The following is a 17,329-nucleotide window of genomic DNA, read 5'->3' as shown; positions in this document are numbered from 1 at the left end:
CGAAATCCTGTTGTTCGTTCCATTGTTCTTAAGCTGCTGTTAAAATACAGTTTTGCTGACATTAAGGATTACCTGCAGTGCTATCTGTCTGGCTCGAGAGGGAGAATCCCTTCAGATGCACATTCAGCACAAGTGTGAAAATACAACAATAGAAACCTCACAGTTTGTTGCCAGAATTTGCTTCTGTTTTGATGCTGTTTCCCAACTTCTTTGTGCAAAACAAGACACATTGGCTGAGGATTCAAAATATATACGTGCAAAAGAAAGTTTCCTGCAAAGGATTAAGTGTATGATTCTCAATGGAGGAAATGATTAGTTCAAGATTTACCTTGTGTGAAAGCTGTTCTGTTTGAATCGGATTGATTTTGTCCACTGTTAGGTTTACCTTCTTCCCCAGCAACCTGGTTTTCATTTATTTCACCACCTTCAGTAATTTCTCCCTGAGGCTGGTCGCTATATTGTGGGCAGTGACCATAGTGACGACGAACAAAGTAAGGTGGGTAACACTGTCTTCTGTAAGGAGGACGATGTTGCTGATTCTGATCATCTTGGTTTTCTCCACCTGTTGCTGTCTCTGCTCCATCTCCTTTCTCTCCACCTCCAATATTCTGTTGGCAGTGGACCTCGGCGGCGAGGGTTGTAGCGACGATAACGATTTCTGTCCGTGGCATCTCAGCTTCCTTGGACTGGAACTCCTCTGGGACCAGTTACGTTTGCTGCTTCTGCACCCTTTCCCCCTTTCACTACGTCGAACTCCACAGTTTCACCGTCTCCAACACTACGGAGGTATTTCTGTGGATTATTCTTCTTTATAGCAGTCTGATGTACAAACACATCTTCCTTTGTATCATTCTTGTTGATGAATCCGTATCCATTTCGTACGTTGAACCACTTTACCGTTCCGAGAACCTTTGTTGCGATGACTTTCTTCTCCCCGGGGGGATTTGGGTTTGTCTGGCTGTTCGGGTTGCTGCTCCATCCTGGCCTCGCTCATGGTGTTGACAGGCTGCGTGAGGTGGTTGCAGCTTGGCCCGGTCTGAGGTGGGGGCTCCTGCGCTCTTTCCACTTCTTTCTTCTCTCTAATATAATTCCTTTCCACTTTTCCTGTCTCCAGTTGCAGAAAAAGCTCTGCATTTCATATTCCTTCCTTGTATTGTTGATCTAGTTTCTTCATCCTTTTCTGATACTCCTGCAAAGTGCCTTCCTGTAACTGCTATAGCTGTCTTTTGAGAGATGTCAATTTCTCCTGGTACATCTGCTCTTTTACTTCCAGGTAGTCTTCATCATCCTGCTTACTGGCAGTATCTGTCTCCCTTGCATCCTCTGTAACTTCATTCGAGTCGCGGCCATGGATACTGCGTTCGTCCTCATCGTTGACACTGCCTAGCTCCTCCTCGTCATTGTAATAGTCGACAATGGGTGAGAGGAGAGCTGCGGAAATCTTCCTGCCGAGCTACCCTCCTTTGTTGATGCATCTAGTGCCTTGATGGTGTGACAATCCAACTGGATTTTCCTGAGCCATTCACGTCCCAGCAACAGTGGTCCTCCATTTTTCAGTACATAGAGGTTCAGAAGCTGTGTGTTGTCTCCAAAGGTCACTGTCACTTTAATTTTACCTTTGGGATGCACTTTCTGTCCTGTGTGAGACTACGTCCACACTACGCCGAATAATTTTGAAAATGAAGCTTTTTCCCTTCGTTTTGACCTTCCGTCCACACTGAAACGATGTTTTCATCCCCCAAAAATGAAGATTTTCAGAAACGGTCTCCAGAGTGAATAAATCTGAAAACACCTAATATCGGTTGCAGTGTGTACGGGTAACCGGAGCTTTTTATAACCGCTGTCATGACGTGCCGGAACAGATGGTGGCAGCGCGGCATTTCATTGTTTTCTTCTTACTACATTATTGTCGCCAAACAATTAATACTAGAGCATACAATCACAGCAATATTTGATTCTGTGTCTTACAGAACCTAACAATTTCAGAACAGACGGCAACAAGTCTGAAGCCAGAAGAGTTAGAAATGTACTCACCAAATATTTTGACCCATAGCTTACTGAATAAATAAGTATACTCACTTTGCCCTGTTTTCTGTCCTTGCTTGTATGAAGGTGGTTTACCTATTTGTGCAAGTACTTCTCTGACAATGTGTGGGCATGTGGCCAAGTGGTTAAGACATTGGACTAGTGACCTGAAGGTCGTGAGTTCAAGCCCCAGCTGAGGCAGCGTGTTGTGTCCTTGAGCAAGGCACTTAATCACACATTGCTCTGCGACGACACTGGTGCCAAGCTGTATGGGTCCTAATGCCCTTCCCTTGGACAACATTGGTGTCGTGGAGAGGGGAGACTTGCAGCATGGGCAACTGCTGGTCTTCCATACAACCTTGCCCAGGCCTGCGCCCTGGAGAGTGAAGACTTTCCAGGCGCAGATCCATGGTCTCGCAAAACTAACGGATGCCTTTTTTTTCTCTGACAATAGATGTGTAACAGCCTAATGTAACATTATATGGAAATACAAGATAACACTGATGCAGACATGTTTTATACATTTAACAAGGTGCCTTATTAATGCAACAGAGTTAGTCAGTTTTTCAACGTTCGTCATCAGCCGGGTCATACTGTCCGTGAACTCCCTGTCAGTTGCCTCCATACGCTCCAGTATTTTTTTTTAGTTTTAAGTCCTCCTGCGTGAGAGCCAAGAGCAATTCCTTTTAAGTTTTTCTACTCTGTAACTGGACAAACACGCACTAAGTATACCGTTTCCTCTTCGCTTGTTTTCTGTGTGTTCTGCGCATGCCCAGTAGGAGGAGATTCGCCCAAATATCCGTCTAATGTGGACAGAGATATTTTGAAAAACGCTTAGTGTGGGCACCTGTCGTTTCTACTCAAAACCAGCGTTTTCAAAATTATCCGGCGTAGTGTAGACATAGCCTAAGTCTTTAGCAGTAGTTTAGTTCATTTCAGAGGTATGTGAGAAAACAGTCGTTTGTAGTTGTGTACAGAGATCACTGTTAAAGCTGACCCTGTATCCAACTCCATTTTCAGTCTCACACCTGCCACTTGTGGAGTGATCCTTATTACTCTTCGATCATCTGTCTCTTTCACGGTGTAAAGTTGCAGACAAGACAATTCAATTTCGTTGGAGTTCTTTTCATCAGAACCGTTTTCATCAGAACTGCCTTCTTTCATTTTGTGTACCTTGTTCTATTATCTTTCTGGGGTTTCTTGTTTCTCTGTATTTTGCCCTTTTCCTGCTGTTTACTAGCCTTGCATGCCTTGCCAGTGTGGCCCTGTTTGCCACAGTTTCTTTATCTTTAAACCAACAACAATCAGGGTTATGTGACCTGTTCCCACAATAGTAACATTTCTTTCCTTCATTTCTGCGCAGTGACATTTTATTCGTGGCATATTCTAGAGATTTTTGTTGTATCTCGGAAGCACCCCGTGCCGCTGTTTCTGTTGATATTGAGATGTTCAACGCTTTCTCAAATGTAAGGTCTTTCTCACACAGGAGCTTCTCCTGTGTGGTTTCACAGTATATGCCACACACTAACTTGCCCCTCAATGCTTCTGATAGACCAGCTCCAAATTGACAATGTTCTGATAATTTGTGCAATTCAGCACAATATTCAGAAATGCTAATAACAGGAATTCTGCAGATGCTGGAGATTCAAGCAACACACATCAAAGTTGCTGGTGAACGCAGCAGGCCAGGCAGCATCTCTAGGAAGAGGTACAGTCGACATTTCAGGCTGAGACCCTTCGTCAGGACTAACTGAACGAAGAGTTAGTAAGAGATTTGAAAGTGGGAGGTTACCTGTGTGTTATTCAGAAATGCTTTCATTTTTGCTCTGATTCTGATTGTGAAATTTAAATCTTTCAGCAATGACCAGTGGTTTGGGGTTTAAATGCTGTTGGAGAGTGTCTACTATTTGCTTGAACGTTTTGTCAGCTGGCTTTTCAGGGGTTAACAAGCTCCATAGCAGGCTGTATGTTTTCGCGCCCATTACACTAAGTAAGACACTGGCTTTCTTTTCTTCATTAACATCGTTAACATCAGAATATAACTCTATTCTTTCAATATAAATTGCCCAGTCTTCAATGCCACGATCAAATGCTGTAATGGTTCCAATTAACACCATCCTTTTTATGTTAATTCAGCCTTGGTCCCTTGTTAACTTATACTTTATTCTTTATTGTCGCCAAACAATTGATACTAGAACGTACAATCATCACAGCGATATTTGATTCTGCACTTCCCGCTCCCTGGATTACAAATTGATAGTAAATATTAAAAATTTAAATTATAAGTCATAAATAGAAAATAAAAAAATGGAAAGTAAGGTTATACAAAAAAACCGAGAGGCAGGTCCGGATATTTGGAGGGTACGGCCCAGATCCGGCTCAGGATCTCTTCAGCAGTCTTATCACAGATGGAAAGAAGCTGTTCTCAAATCTGACCATACAAGTCTTCAAACTCCTGAGCCTTCTCCCGGAGGGAAGAGGGACGAAAAGTGTGTTGGCTGGGTGGGTCGTGTCCTTGATTATCCCGGCAGCACTGGTCCGACAGCGTGCCGTGTAAAGTGAGTCCAAGGACGGAAGATTGGTTTGTGTGATGTGCTGCGCCGTGTTCACGATCTTCTGCAGCTTCTTTCGGTCTTGGACAGGACAACTTCCATACCAGGTTGTGATGCACTCTAGAAGAATGCTTTCTACAGTGCATCTATAAAAATTAGTGAGGGTTTTAGGGGACAGGCCAAATTTCTTTAGCTTTCTCAGGAAGTGAAGGTGCTGATGGGCCTTCTTGGCAGTGGACTCTGCTTGGTTGGACCAAGTCAGGTCATATGTGATATTGACCCCGAGGAACTTAAAGCTTTTGACCTGTTCCACTTGCGCACCACTGATGTAAATAGGGTCGTGCAGTCCGCTGCTCCTTCTGAAGTCAACAACCAGTTCCTTCATCTTGCTGACGTTGAGGGATAGGTTATTGTCTTCGCACCATGGCACCAGGTTCTTAATTTCCCCTCTGTACTCAACCCCAAATTTAACCCCGGTTGTTTTTGACTCAAGTGACTTTTTTTTTGCTAGCGTCGCAAGCGTACTCTAGCTAGATGCGTGTGTCGCTCCTTTTTTAAATCTCCGTTGAGGCAGGCAGACCCTCAGTCCTGGGGTTCAGCGCTGGCTGTGGTCTCACCTGGAAGCGCCGTGGCTCCAACTGTTTCTTTCGGTCTCCCGACATTCCCGATCCTGGCTGAACTTCTGCTTCCTTTCAGGCTGTCGGCCTCACTCTGCCTCTTCGAAGTGGCGTTATCAATTAAAACATGGCGTTCCAATACGATGCAGGTTCATTTACCTCGTCGCCAATTTGTTGTCTCTGTGGCCGGGCTACACAACAAACTATAAATAAAAATGCTAGAGACTGGAGCTAAGTTAACAGAGGCTTTTACTGAGCCAGATCTGAACACGCATATACAGATCAATACGCGCCTAATAGTGCATGCTCAATACGATGTATTAGTACAACATAAAGTCCTATATTATACAGTAGGTTATATGGTACAGCCTCCAAGTACCGAGACCTAATAATCAACTCTGACATCTTCCCAACCACTGAGATCAGACTAACTGGGTTATAATTTTCTTTCTTCTGCCTCTCTCCCTTCTTGAAGACTGGAGTGACATTTGTAATTTTCCAGTCGTCCGGAATCATTTCAGAATCTAGTGATTCCTGAAAGATCATTACTAATGCCTCCACAATCTCTTCAACCACCTCTTTCAGAACTCTGGGATGGACATCATCTGGTTCAGGTGACTTATCTACCTTCACACCTTTCAGTTTCCCCAAGAACCTTCTCCCTAGTAATGGTAACTTCACACACTTCATGCTCCCTGACACCTGGAACTTCCACCATACTGCTAGTGTCTTCCACAGTGAATTCTGATGCAAAATACTTGTTCAATTCATCTGCCATTTCCTTTTCCTCCATTACTACCTCTCTAGCATCACTTTCCAGGGGTCCAATAACCACTATTTTACTCTTCATGTATCTGAAGAAACTTTTGGTATCCTCTCTAATATGCTTTTGTATTCCATCTTTACCTTATTAATGACATTTTTAGTTGCCTCTGTTGGTTTTTAAAAGCTTCCCAATCCTCAAACTTCCCACCAATTTTTGTTCTATTATATGCCCTCTCTTTGGCTTTTATGTTGGCTTTGAGTTCTCTTGTTAGCCATGGCTGTGTCATCTTTCCTTTGGAAGACTTCTTCCTCCTAGGGATGTATATATCCTGTGCCTTCCAAACTGCTTCCAGAAATTCCAGCTATGGAGGGGAATAAATCATTACTCTTATGACGTGTCTCGGCCTGAGACATCTTAACATAGAAAATAGGTGCAGGAGTAGGCCATTCAGCCCTTCGAGCCTGCACCGCCATTCAGTATGATAATGGCTGATCATCCAACTCATCCAACTTATTCCCTTCTGTAGATACTGCCTGGCCGGTTAAGTTCTTCCAGCATCTGCAGAACCTTTTCTGTTTGCAAGACAATCAATATCCACTTTTGCCTGGGAAAGTTTATTCAAAATATTGTAGGCTAGATCCTCTTCTAGCAATCTTTCCCCCCTGAAATTGGTTCAACTGGTGCAAAAAATCATAGAATTTTAAACGCAAATTACATTCAGCCCAGATTGGAGTACTGCGCAGACACAGCAGAAGTGTTCCTGCAAAAAGCTTTAAAAATCCAGTCTCTATAAAAGAGAGGTACTGCCTAGCGGAGCGGTCATCGTGGGAGCGGTCATTGTCGGAATAGTCTGAGAGTAGTAAGGCTTTGGTTCAACAAGGCTTCAGTGAGAACAGGCAGAAGAAAGATAAAGTAGCTAAGTTCATTCCCTATTTCTTATTTAAATTTTGAGACAATAGCGGGTATGGCAACAGAGCCAGTGTTCAGCTCTGGGTGTCAGATGTAGGATTTCCAGGAGATTCGCAAACTCCCCGATGGCCACATGTGGGCCAGGTGCATTGAGGTGCAACTCCTTAGACACCGTGTTAGGGAACTGGAACTGCAGCTCAATGACCTTTGGCTTGTTCAGAGAGTGGAGCATGTGGCTGTCCCTCTCAACAATGTACTCCATTTTGAGTAATGTTGATGGGGGGGGCATCTACCTGGAGGAAGCAACAACGGCTGTGCCTCTGGCACTAAGTCTGGCTCTGTGCTCAGAAGGGAAGGGAACTGAAGAGGTTAGCAGCAGTAATAAGGAACTCTATAGTTAGGGGGACAGATAGGTGATTCTGTGGACGTGAAAAGGAAACACAGATGGTAGTTTGCCTCCCAGGTGCCAGGGTCCGCCATGTTTCTGAATATGTCCACAATATCCTGAAAAGGGAGGATGAGCAGCCAGAAGTCATGGTAAATATTGGTACCAATGACATAGGTAGAAAAAGGGAGGAGGTCCTGAAAAAGAATACCTGTACAGGGAGTTAGGAAGGAAGCTGAGAAGCAGGAGCTTAGGGGTAGTAATCTCGGGATTGCTGACTGTGCCAAGCGACAGTGAGTGCAGGAATAGAATGAGGTGGCAGATAACTGTGTGGCTGAAGAAATGAAGCAGGGGGCAGGGATTCAGATTTCTGGATAATTTGGACCTCTTCTGGGGCAGGTGATACCTGTACAAAAGGGATGTGTTGCACTTGAATCCGAGCCGGACCAATATTCTTGCAGGCAGCTTTACGAGAGCTTTTGGGAGTGGTTTAAACAAATGTGGCGGGGGGGGGGTGGGGAGGAGGGGTTGGGAACCAGACTGATAGAGCTGAGGATGAACCAGCAGGCTTACAAATAGATGATGGGTGTAAGATGAACGTAAGGATGGATTGAGTACAAATACAGACAGAGCAAAGAGTTAAATCGTCTCACAGGGACAAAATTCAAAAGGGCAAAGAACGCAGGACTGAAGGTGGTGTATTTAAGTGCATGTAGCATTCGGAATAAGGTGGGTGAATTTGTGGTGCAATTTGAGATTGGCCGGTATGACGTTGTGGGCATCACTGAGCTGTTGTTGAAAGAAAGCCATAGTTGGGAGCTTAACATCAAAGGATATACTTTATATCGAAGGGACAGGCAAGAAAGCATAGGCGGTGGTCTGGCTCTGTTGGTAAGAGATAGAATTATATCTTTAGAAAGAGGTGACATAGGGTCAGAGAATCACAAATCTTTGTGGGTGGTGTTAAGAAACTGTCAGGGTAAAAAAACCATTATGGGAATCATATGCAGGCCTCCAAATAGTAGCTAAGATGTGGGGCTGAAATTGCAAAGGGAGCTGGAAAAGGCAAGCAATAAGGGTGATGACACAAGTATAATGAGGGACTTCAATATGCAAAGGGATGAGGAAAATCAGGTTGGTGTCAGATCACAAGAGAGGGAATTTATTGAATGCCTGTGAGATAGCTTTTGAGAGCAGCTTGTGCTTCAGCCTTCTCAGGGAAAGGCCATCTTAGATTAGGTGTTGTGTCATAACCCAAATCTTATTAGGGAGCTTAATGTAAAGTAACCCTTTGGAGGCAGTGATCATAATGTGATAAAATTTATACTGCAACTTGAGCCGGAGAAGCAGAAGTCATATGTATCAGTTTTGCAAATTAATAAAGGGAATTGCAGAGGTGTGAGAGAGGAGCTTGCTCAGGTGGAATGGACAAGGATACTGGTGGGGATGACGGCAGAGCAGAAATGGCCGAAATTTCTGGGAATAGTTCACAGGGCGCAGGATAGATATATCACACAGAAGAAGTTGTTCTCAAATGGCAGGGGCAGGCAACTGTGGGTGACAAACAAGTTAAGGACTGTATAAAAGCCAAGGGAAGGGCAAATAAGGTAGCAAAAGTGAGCGGGAAGTTGGATGATTGGGAAGCTTTTAAAATCCAACGAAAGGTAACTGGAAAAACTATAAGAAGGGAAAAGGTGAAATATGAGGGCAAACTAGCCAATAATATAAGCAGAGACCGAAAGTTTTTTCCAGTTATATGAAGAGTAAAAGGAAGATAAGAGTTGATATTGGACCACTGGAAAATGATGCTGGTGAGGTAGTAATGGGGGACAAAGAAATGGCCCATGAACTTAATGGGTACTTTGCATCTGTCTTCACTGTGGAAGACACTAGCAGTGTTCCAGAGGTCTGTGAGTGTCAGGGAGCAGGAGTGAGTGCCATTGCTATTACAAAGGAAAAAGTGCTAGGCAGACTCAAAGGTCTTAAAGTGGATAAATCACCTGGACCAGATGGACTACAAGCCGGAGTCCTGGAAGAGGTTGCTGAATAGATAGCGGAGGTGTTGGTCATGATCTTTCAAGAATCACTTAATCCTGGAAAGTCCTGGAGGACTGGAGGGTTGCAAATGTCACTGCTCTCTTTAAAAAGGGAGGAAGGCAAAAGAAAGGAAATTATAGGCCAGTTAGCTTAACCTCAGTGGTTGGAAAAGTGTTGGAGTCTATTATTAAGGATGAGGTTTTGGGGTACTTGGAGACGAATGATAAAATAAGTCAAAGTCAGCATGGTTTCTGTAAAGAGAAAACTTGACTGACATATCTGTCAAGTTCTGTGTGGAAGCAACAAGCAGAGTGGACAAAGGAGAGGCAGTGGATATCATTGACTTGGATTTTCAGAAGTCTGCTTAATCAGATGCAATTCTATGACATTACAGGAAATATACTGAGAACAGTAGAATGGCTGACAGGCAGGAGGCAGCGAGTGGGAATAACGGGGGCCTTTTCTGGTTGGCTGCCAGTGACTAGTGGTGTTCCACAGGGGTCAGTATTGGGACTGCTACTTTTCAGATTGTTTGTCAATGATTTGGATGATGGAATTGACGGCTTTGTGGCAAGGTTTGCGGATGATACAAGGATAGGTGGAGAGGTGGGTAGTGTCGAGGAAGGAATACAATTGCAGCAGGACTTGGACAAATTGGATGAATGAGCAAAAATGTGTCAGATGGAATATAGTATTGGGAAATATATGATAATGCATTATGGTAAAAGGACCAACAGTGTGGAATATTATCTAAACGGGGAGAAGGTTGAAATATCGGAGGAGAAGAGGGACTTAGGAGTCTGAGTCCAACTCTCCCAGAAGGTTAATTTACAGGTTGAATCTGTGGTCAAGAAGGCAAATGCAATGTTGGCATTTATTTCAAGGGGAATAGAATATAAAAGCAAGGAGATAACGCTGAGCCTTTATAAGACACTAGTCAGGCCGCACTTGGAGTATTGTCAACAGTCTTGGGCCCCATATCTCAGAAAGGATGTGTTGTCATTGCGGAGAGTCCAGAGGTTGTTGACAAGGATGATTACAGGAATGAAGGGGTTAACATATGAGGAGCGTTTGGCAGCTTTGGGCCTGTACTCACTGGAATTTAGAAGAATGTGGGGAGGGGTGTGAATCTCATTGAAACCTACTGAATGTCGAGTGGACTCGATAAGGTGGATGTGGAGGGGATGTTTCCTATGGTGGGGGGTATCAAGAACTAGAAGGCACAGCTTCAAAACTGAGGGGCAACCTTTCAGAATAGAAGTAAAGAGGATTTTTTTTAGCCAGAGAGTAGTGAATCTGTTGCATTCTCTGCCACAGACTGCGGAGGAGACCAAGTCCATGGGTATATTTAAGGCAGAAGTTGATCTTTTCCTGATCGGTCAGGACATCAAAGGATATGGTGACATGGCAGCTGCATGGGGTTGAGTGGGATCTGTGATCAGCCAGGATGGAATGGCAAGCACACTCAATGGGCTGAATGGCTTATGGACTTTCCATGATCTCTTTGTCAGGTTGAAAATCATTGCATAGAAACTGACCTTTTTCCCAATTAGAATGGATCACTTTTGCACGTTTCCAGTAATTACATTTATTCATGGGACTTTCAGTAGACTGCTTAAACTAAACTGGGTACACTTGGCTATGCACAGGAACTTAAGCTCAACTGCTTTCAGATACATCATGAACATGTCCTAACGTGCAGAATTATTATTGAGGGAAGTCAGTCCTATTCTTGCTCTCCCCACTCGCACACTCCCCTGGACAAGAATACTAAGAATGGTGAAGCAACTACTTCTTAAGAAAAGCATTCAAACCCTACAGAATCACTTTCAAAAAGTTTACAACTCAAGTTCTCAGTATTATTTATTTATTTGCACATTCTGTCTTCTTTTTCACAACGGTTGTTTGTAAGTCTTCTTTATATATGGTTTTTCACAAGTCCTATTGTGTGTCTTTATTTTCCTGTTAACACCTGCAAGAAAATGAATCACAAGATAGTATTAATGACGTATTTGTACTTTGTTAATAAATTGACTTTGACTTTGGTGCCCAAATGGATTGGCTTAAGCCAAGCTTTGTTTGCTAATGTTCAGTTGACTTTGAGTGGAAACATAAGGGTTAAAAAGTATTACTGAGAAATAGAAAAATTATAAAAGGGCAGTGTTTTGTTCGGTCTTCAATTACATTCAAAGCAACATTCCAGTTTATTTGATATCCATTCCTCCCTTTTACTACGGTCAGGGAGGAGTGAAGGAGCCAGGAGATGCTCATTGAGTGATTTAGGAGCAGCTTCATTCCTTTCACTAATGGATTTCTGAAAGGTCCATGAACAAATGAACAATACCTTGTTGTCCTTCTTTAATCCACTACTTATTGGTGGATTTTTCTGTCTTTGAGCTGTGCAGCCATCATCATATGTTAGTGATAATAAATCTGATTTTGACATATTGGATATTATTTCTAACTTAATTGACTTAGTTCATAAGACAATAAGACCATAAGATATAGGACCAGAATTAGGCCATTTGATCAGAGCTGATCCAATTTTCCTCTCAGCCCCAATCTCCTGCCTTCTCCACATATCCCTATATGACCTGACCAATAAAAATCCATCAACCTTTGTCTTAAATATACATAAAGACTTGGCCTCTACAGGTGCCTGTGGCACAGAATTCCACAGATTCACCAATCTCTGGCTAAAGAAATTCCTACTCATCTCCATGCTAAAAAGATGCCCGTCTATTCTGAGGCTGTGTTCTCTGGTCTTAGACTCTCCCATCATGAGAAACGTCCTCTCCCTTTCCACTCTATCAAGGCCTTTCATGATTTGATAGGTTTCAATAAGGTCACCCCTTATTCTGAAATCTGGTGAATACAGGCTCAGAGCCACCAAACGCTCTTCAAGTGACAAGACATTCAATCCTGGAATCATTTTTGTGAATCTCCTTTGAATCCTTTTCAGTTTCAGCGCAACCTTTCTAAGTTAAGGGGCCCAACACTATTCACAACACTCCAAGTGAGGCCTGATCAGTGCTTTATAAAGTCTCAACATTACATCCTTGATTTTATATTCTAGTTCTCTTGAAATGAATGCTAACATTGCTTTCATTTACATAGTATTCCATGAAAATACGTGGTTGGGTCTGTTTAGCACACATCTGACTCTTTTTCTATGGAATAATAGTTGCAATTTACAGCACACAGACCTGATTTCTTAATCTAGAGAGCTTTGGACAACCATCAGCAACACACACAAAATGCTAGAGGAAATCAGCAGGTCAGGCAGCATTCAACGTTTCGGGCCGACGTTTCAGACAACCATGACTGAGTTGAAATTTCCTTACCCAATTTTCATTGCAATAATCTGTGGTCTGATCAATAACTTTATAACTCCGTGATACAAGCTCCAGGAATGCTTTTCTTCCTAAAGTGATGAGTGGGACGGCCAATGCCAGAATCATAAGATGTCTGATGCGTAGCTGAGCCAGAAACCATGGTTCCCATGCCTCACAGCTCAACATAATATATGATGTGACAATCAAGACACACTCATTATTTTTCAACACTGCCCAAACTTTTATCATCTGGAGTTTCTCTCCATTTGTCACATGATCTTGTTGATCCTGGAATTATTTGGAGTCCATGTCTTGATTATAGTTCAAAGGATTTTACACATGAGTAATGAGAATAACGTATAAACATTGCCAAAGTATTTCGGAGGTCATGTGAAGTTGTAAACTAATCACATTGTGAATTTGATATGTAAAGTGAATATGTACTTTTGAAGTTTTTCGATATTGCCCGAAATTCTGTTTAAAGGACTGTAAATAATTGTCATCATTGTAGGAAGGAGAGTGAATTTTAGTAGTTGGAAGTTACTGAGCATTTGAAATCGCATGTTTATAATGCAGGAGAGAAGTTGCAATACTAGCTGTGCTACTGTGGACTATACAGCGATGCAACTGATAGAGTTGCTACCTCAAAGCACCAGCAACCCTGGATCCAATCTTAATCTCTGCTGCCGCTGCTGTGGAATGGGTATGTTCTCCCTGAGGGTCACGGTGTCCTCCCACATCACAACATCTGGCAGGTTGGTTGATGAAAGCCTGCTGTAAATCGTGTAGGTGAGGGGTAGGTCATTGAGAGGAGTGGGATAAATGGGCCCTCAATGTTCTCATTGGCCGGAGGGTTTGTTTCCGTACTCTGTCTCCATGGCTCCTGCTCACCGGTCGGCTCCTGTCTGGATTCAGAGTCTGTGCATTGACTCAGTCCACCGGGATGTGGACTCCGAGATTCAACTCCAGCACTTGTGATGCTGGACTTAACAATATATGTGCTGAGGAGAGAACCTTGCTTCTTGCCCCCTAACCTTCTGCTTCAGGATAGCTGATGTAAGAGGTATGGCCCAACTCATTTGAATAGGCGCTTTATTCTGCATTCCCTTATTGCTTTTCCTTGTACTCACGTTGTCCTTGATCAACACACACAAAATACTGGAAGAACTCAGCTAGTCGGGCAATATCTGTGGAGAGAAATTAACAGTTGACATTTTTTTGCCTAAGCCCTTCAGCAGGACTGGAAATGAAGGAGGCAGAAGACAGATGAAGAAGGTCGGAGGAGCAGGAGGGGGAGGAGTACAAGCTGGCAGGAGATAGGTCAGACTAGGTGGGTGGGGGTGACGAAATGAGAAGCTGGGAGACGATAGGTGTAAAGAGATCTAATCAGAGAGGACAGTGGACCACAGAGGGGGGAGAAGCAGAGGGACGTCACGGCCAGGTGAGGAGAAGAGAAGCAGTGAGAGGCTAACAAGAATGGGGAATGCAAATGGAGCGAAGAGAGGAGGGAGGATAAATTGCTGGAAGTTGGAGAAATTGATGATCATGCCATTGGCTACTGAGACAGGATATGTGATGTTGCTGTCCTTGAGCCTGACGGTTTTCCTGTGAGGCACGTTCCAACACCGTCTAAAGCAGTGAAGTATCTCAGTGAGAGAGGGGAATAGCTTGCACTACCTGCCTTCCTCTCCTGGTGATCACCTGTCCAGCTGGTTGAATCTGCAGTGTGACTACCACCCTGAAACGCCTGCCTGCAGCACCTCCTGCCTCCTGTTTGCTCCTCATGCTGTTGTTCCAGCTGACTCACGTAGATTGACAGGAGCTTCAGGTGGGCACATTTCCCACAAATATAGTTGTCGAGGATGCTTACTCTCTCCCTGATCTCCCACATGTGACAAGAGGAGCATACACCTGACTAACATTTCTACCTCTGAAATGAGTGTCGGATTAAAAGGAAGAAATGAAAGGAAAGATATTATCCCGACACACCCTGTCAAAGCTGTTCCACCTACACTTCAGGCACAGGACTTCAACCTCTTAAAAATGACCACTCTGCTTAGAGCTATCAGCCTTTCAAAATCCCTCCTTTCCCTTTATGCAAGTACTTTTGGACTAAAACTTTGGGTGAAGATGCTGGTGGTCTACAATGGTCACATCACCAGAGGGAATAGTGTCCATCAACTGCAAAAAGTCCTTTAATCAATTACTTCAATAGGACCATCCAGTTTTATACCTAACCATTTCAGCCCTCATCTCTATAATGGAGCTAACCTTCCCAAAGAGCAGTGCTCAGAGCATTAAGTAAAATTGTATCAGAATCAATGAAATATAGCTTTTACCTCCCTGTTTTACAGTTCTTCATGCTATAAAGTCCACTTTTACCAGAACTTTGACATGGTAAGCTGGTCTGGAAGATTCCCGTAGGATCACATGGGATCCAGGGTGAACTAGAGAGTTGGAATTGGTGGAAGGCGGCCTGTGAACAGTGGTGTACACCAGGTGCTGGTGCTTGGTCTCCTGTTGTTTGTCAGATATATGAATGATTAAGAAGAGGCGGAGTGGAGTAATAATGGCGCAAAAAGCCGGCTCCTTTGCTTGCATCTTCAGAGACAGCTCTATTTCCATCTTTATTATCTTTATTTTTCCTTTTCAAGGTTCTTTTGAAGACCCTGACCTGGAGTTACACGCTGACTTTGGTTCTTTTCGGGAATGGGACCTGCTCTCGGGGTTTCACAACCGGCCGTTGTTTGGCACGCCAAGGGCTCGGCCTAAGAGTCCAGATCGGATTTGGAAGCCTAGGCTCTCGGGGCTCTGGAGACAGCTAGATTGAGGGTCGGTCTCATGGCAGGAGACCCGTATGTCATCAGGGGAGTCGGGATATCTGCGGCTGGGTGCCTGGAGGCTCGAGATCTTTGAGATCTTCAGGCGCAGAGCTCGAAAAAAGTGATGTAACGGACTTTTAACATCATAAACCAGCGAGTTGTTTGTTATGTCTCCCCGCTCGCTGGGAAAATGGAGACACATCCTTCTCCTTTAGGGAGAGAGAGAGCCTGTGGTATGTCGTATACTGGGTGAAATGCAAAGTCTTTGGGGTGCCTGCAAGTCTGTGTCTTTGCTGTTGCTTTGCTCACGCTTGAGTGCTCGGTGGTGGGTGCCATTGCTTTTTTTTGCCGGTGGCGGGGGGGGGGGGAATGATTGCTTGCTGCTGCTTACGCAGGGGAGGGAGGGAAGCTGGGGGGGAGCTTTGGGGTTCTAACATTTAACTGTCATTCATTCTTTGGGGTACTCCTCTGTTTTCGTGGATGGTAGCGAAGAAAAAGCATTTCAGGATGTATGTTGTATACATTTCTCTGACATTAATTGTACTTTTGAAACTTCTGAATCAATAAGATAGGCAGGAACATCTCTAGCACTTGTTCGCCCGCTATTGGACATACCACAGGCTCTCTCTCTCTCTCCCTAATAAGGGAGAAAGAGATGCCTCCATTTCACAGCGAGAGGGGAGACATAACAAACAACTTGCTGGTTAATGATGTTAAATGTCCGTTGCTTCGCTTTTTCTGAACTCTGTGCCCAAAGCTCTCTGGTTTTTGGGCACACAGCCTTAGATCTTCCATCTCCCACAACATACCGATCTCCTGCCTGGACACCAACCTCTGATCCCCCTGTCTTCAGAGCCACGGAATCTTGGTTCTCCAAAGGCAAGCGAACTCTTAGGCCGCATCCTTGGTGTGCTGAATAATGGACATTTGTGCAACCCCAAGAGTGGGTCCCATTCCCGCAAAGAACTGTAGTCAGCACGTAACTCCAGGTCAGGGTCTTCAAAAGAACCCTGAAAGGGAAAAACAGAGATATTAAAGATGAAAATAGAGCTGTTTCTGAAGATGCAAGCAAAGGGGTTGCTGTTAGGTTGTGGTCTGTTGGTCAGGAAGTCGAGGATCCAGCTGCAAAGGGAGGTGTTGACTCAACAGTGAGGAAGGCTGTCATGGCTTGCAGAGAGATCTGGATGAGCTGGAAAAATGGGCTGAAAAATGACAGATGGAATTTAATGCAGACAAGGGCGAGTTGTTGCACTTCAGCAGGACCAACCAGAGTAGGTCTTACAGAGTGAACGGTAGGGCACTGGGGAATGTGGTAGAACAAAGGGATCTGGGAATACAGGTGCATAATTCTATGAAAGAGGCATCACAGGGTAGGTAAGGTATTAAAGAAAGCTTTTGACATATTGGCCTTCATAAATCAAAGTACTGTATTAAGTTCAGGGGCTGGGATGTTATGTTGAAGATGTATGAGATGTTGGTGAGGCCTAATTTGGAGTACTGCGTGCAGTTTTGGTCACCTATCTACAGGAAAGATGTAAAAATTGAAAGAGTACAGAGAAAATTTACAAAAATGTTGCTGGGTCTCGAGGACCTGAGTTATACAGAAAGACTGAATAGGTTAGGAATTTATTCCTCAGAACATAGAAGATTAAGAGGAGATTTCATAGAGGTATACAAAATTATGAGGGGTAGAGATAGAGTAAATGCAAGCAGGCTTTTTCCACTGATGTTGGGTGGGGTTACAACCAGTGGTCATGGGTTAAGGGTGAAAGGTGAAAGGTTTAAGGGGAACATGAGGGGAAACTTCTTCACTCAGAGAGCTGTGAGATTGTAGAGAGATCTGCCAGCAGAAGTGGTGCATGCAAACTCAATTTCAATGTT

General features: G+C 43.9%; 1 pseudogene; it reads right to left on the bottom strand.

Moving 5' to 3' along the window:
- Window positions 1-317: 317 nt before the first annotated feature.
- On the bottom strand, window positions 318-5,239 carry LOC140195730 (Y-box-binding protein 1-like; annotated as a pseudogene).
- Window positions 5,240-17,329: the final 12,090 nt, after the last annotated feature.

Source organism: Mobula birostris, chromosome 3 (genome assembly GCF_030028105.1).
Source record: "Mobula birostris isolate sMobBir1 chromosome 3, sMobBir1.hap1, whole genome shotgun sequence".
NCBI lineage: Eukaryota > Metazoa > Chordata > Chondrichthyes > Myliobatiformes > Myliobatidae > Mobula > Mobula birostris.
The sequence above is the reverse complement of the archived record's forward strand: the minus strand, read 5'-3'. Positions and strand labels throughout refer to the sequence as shown.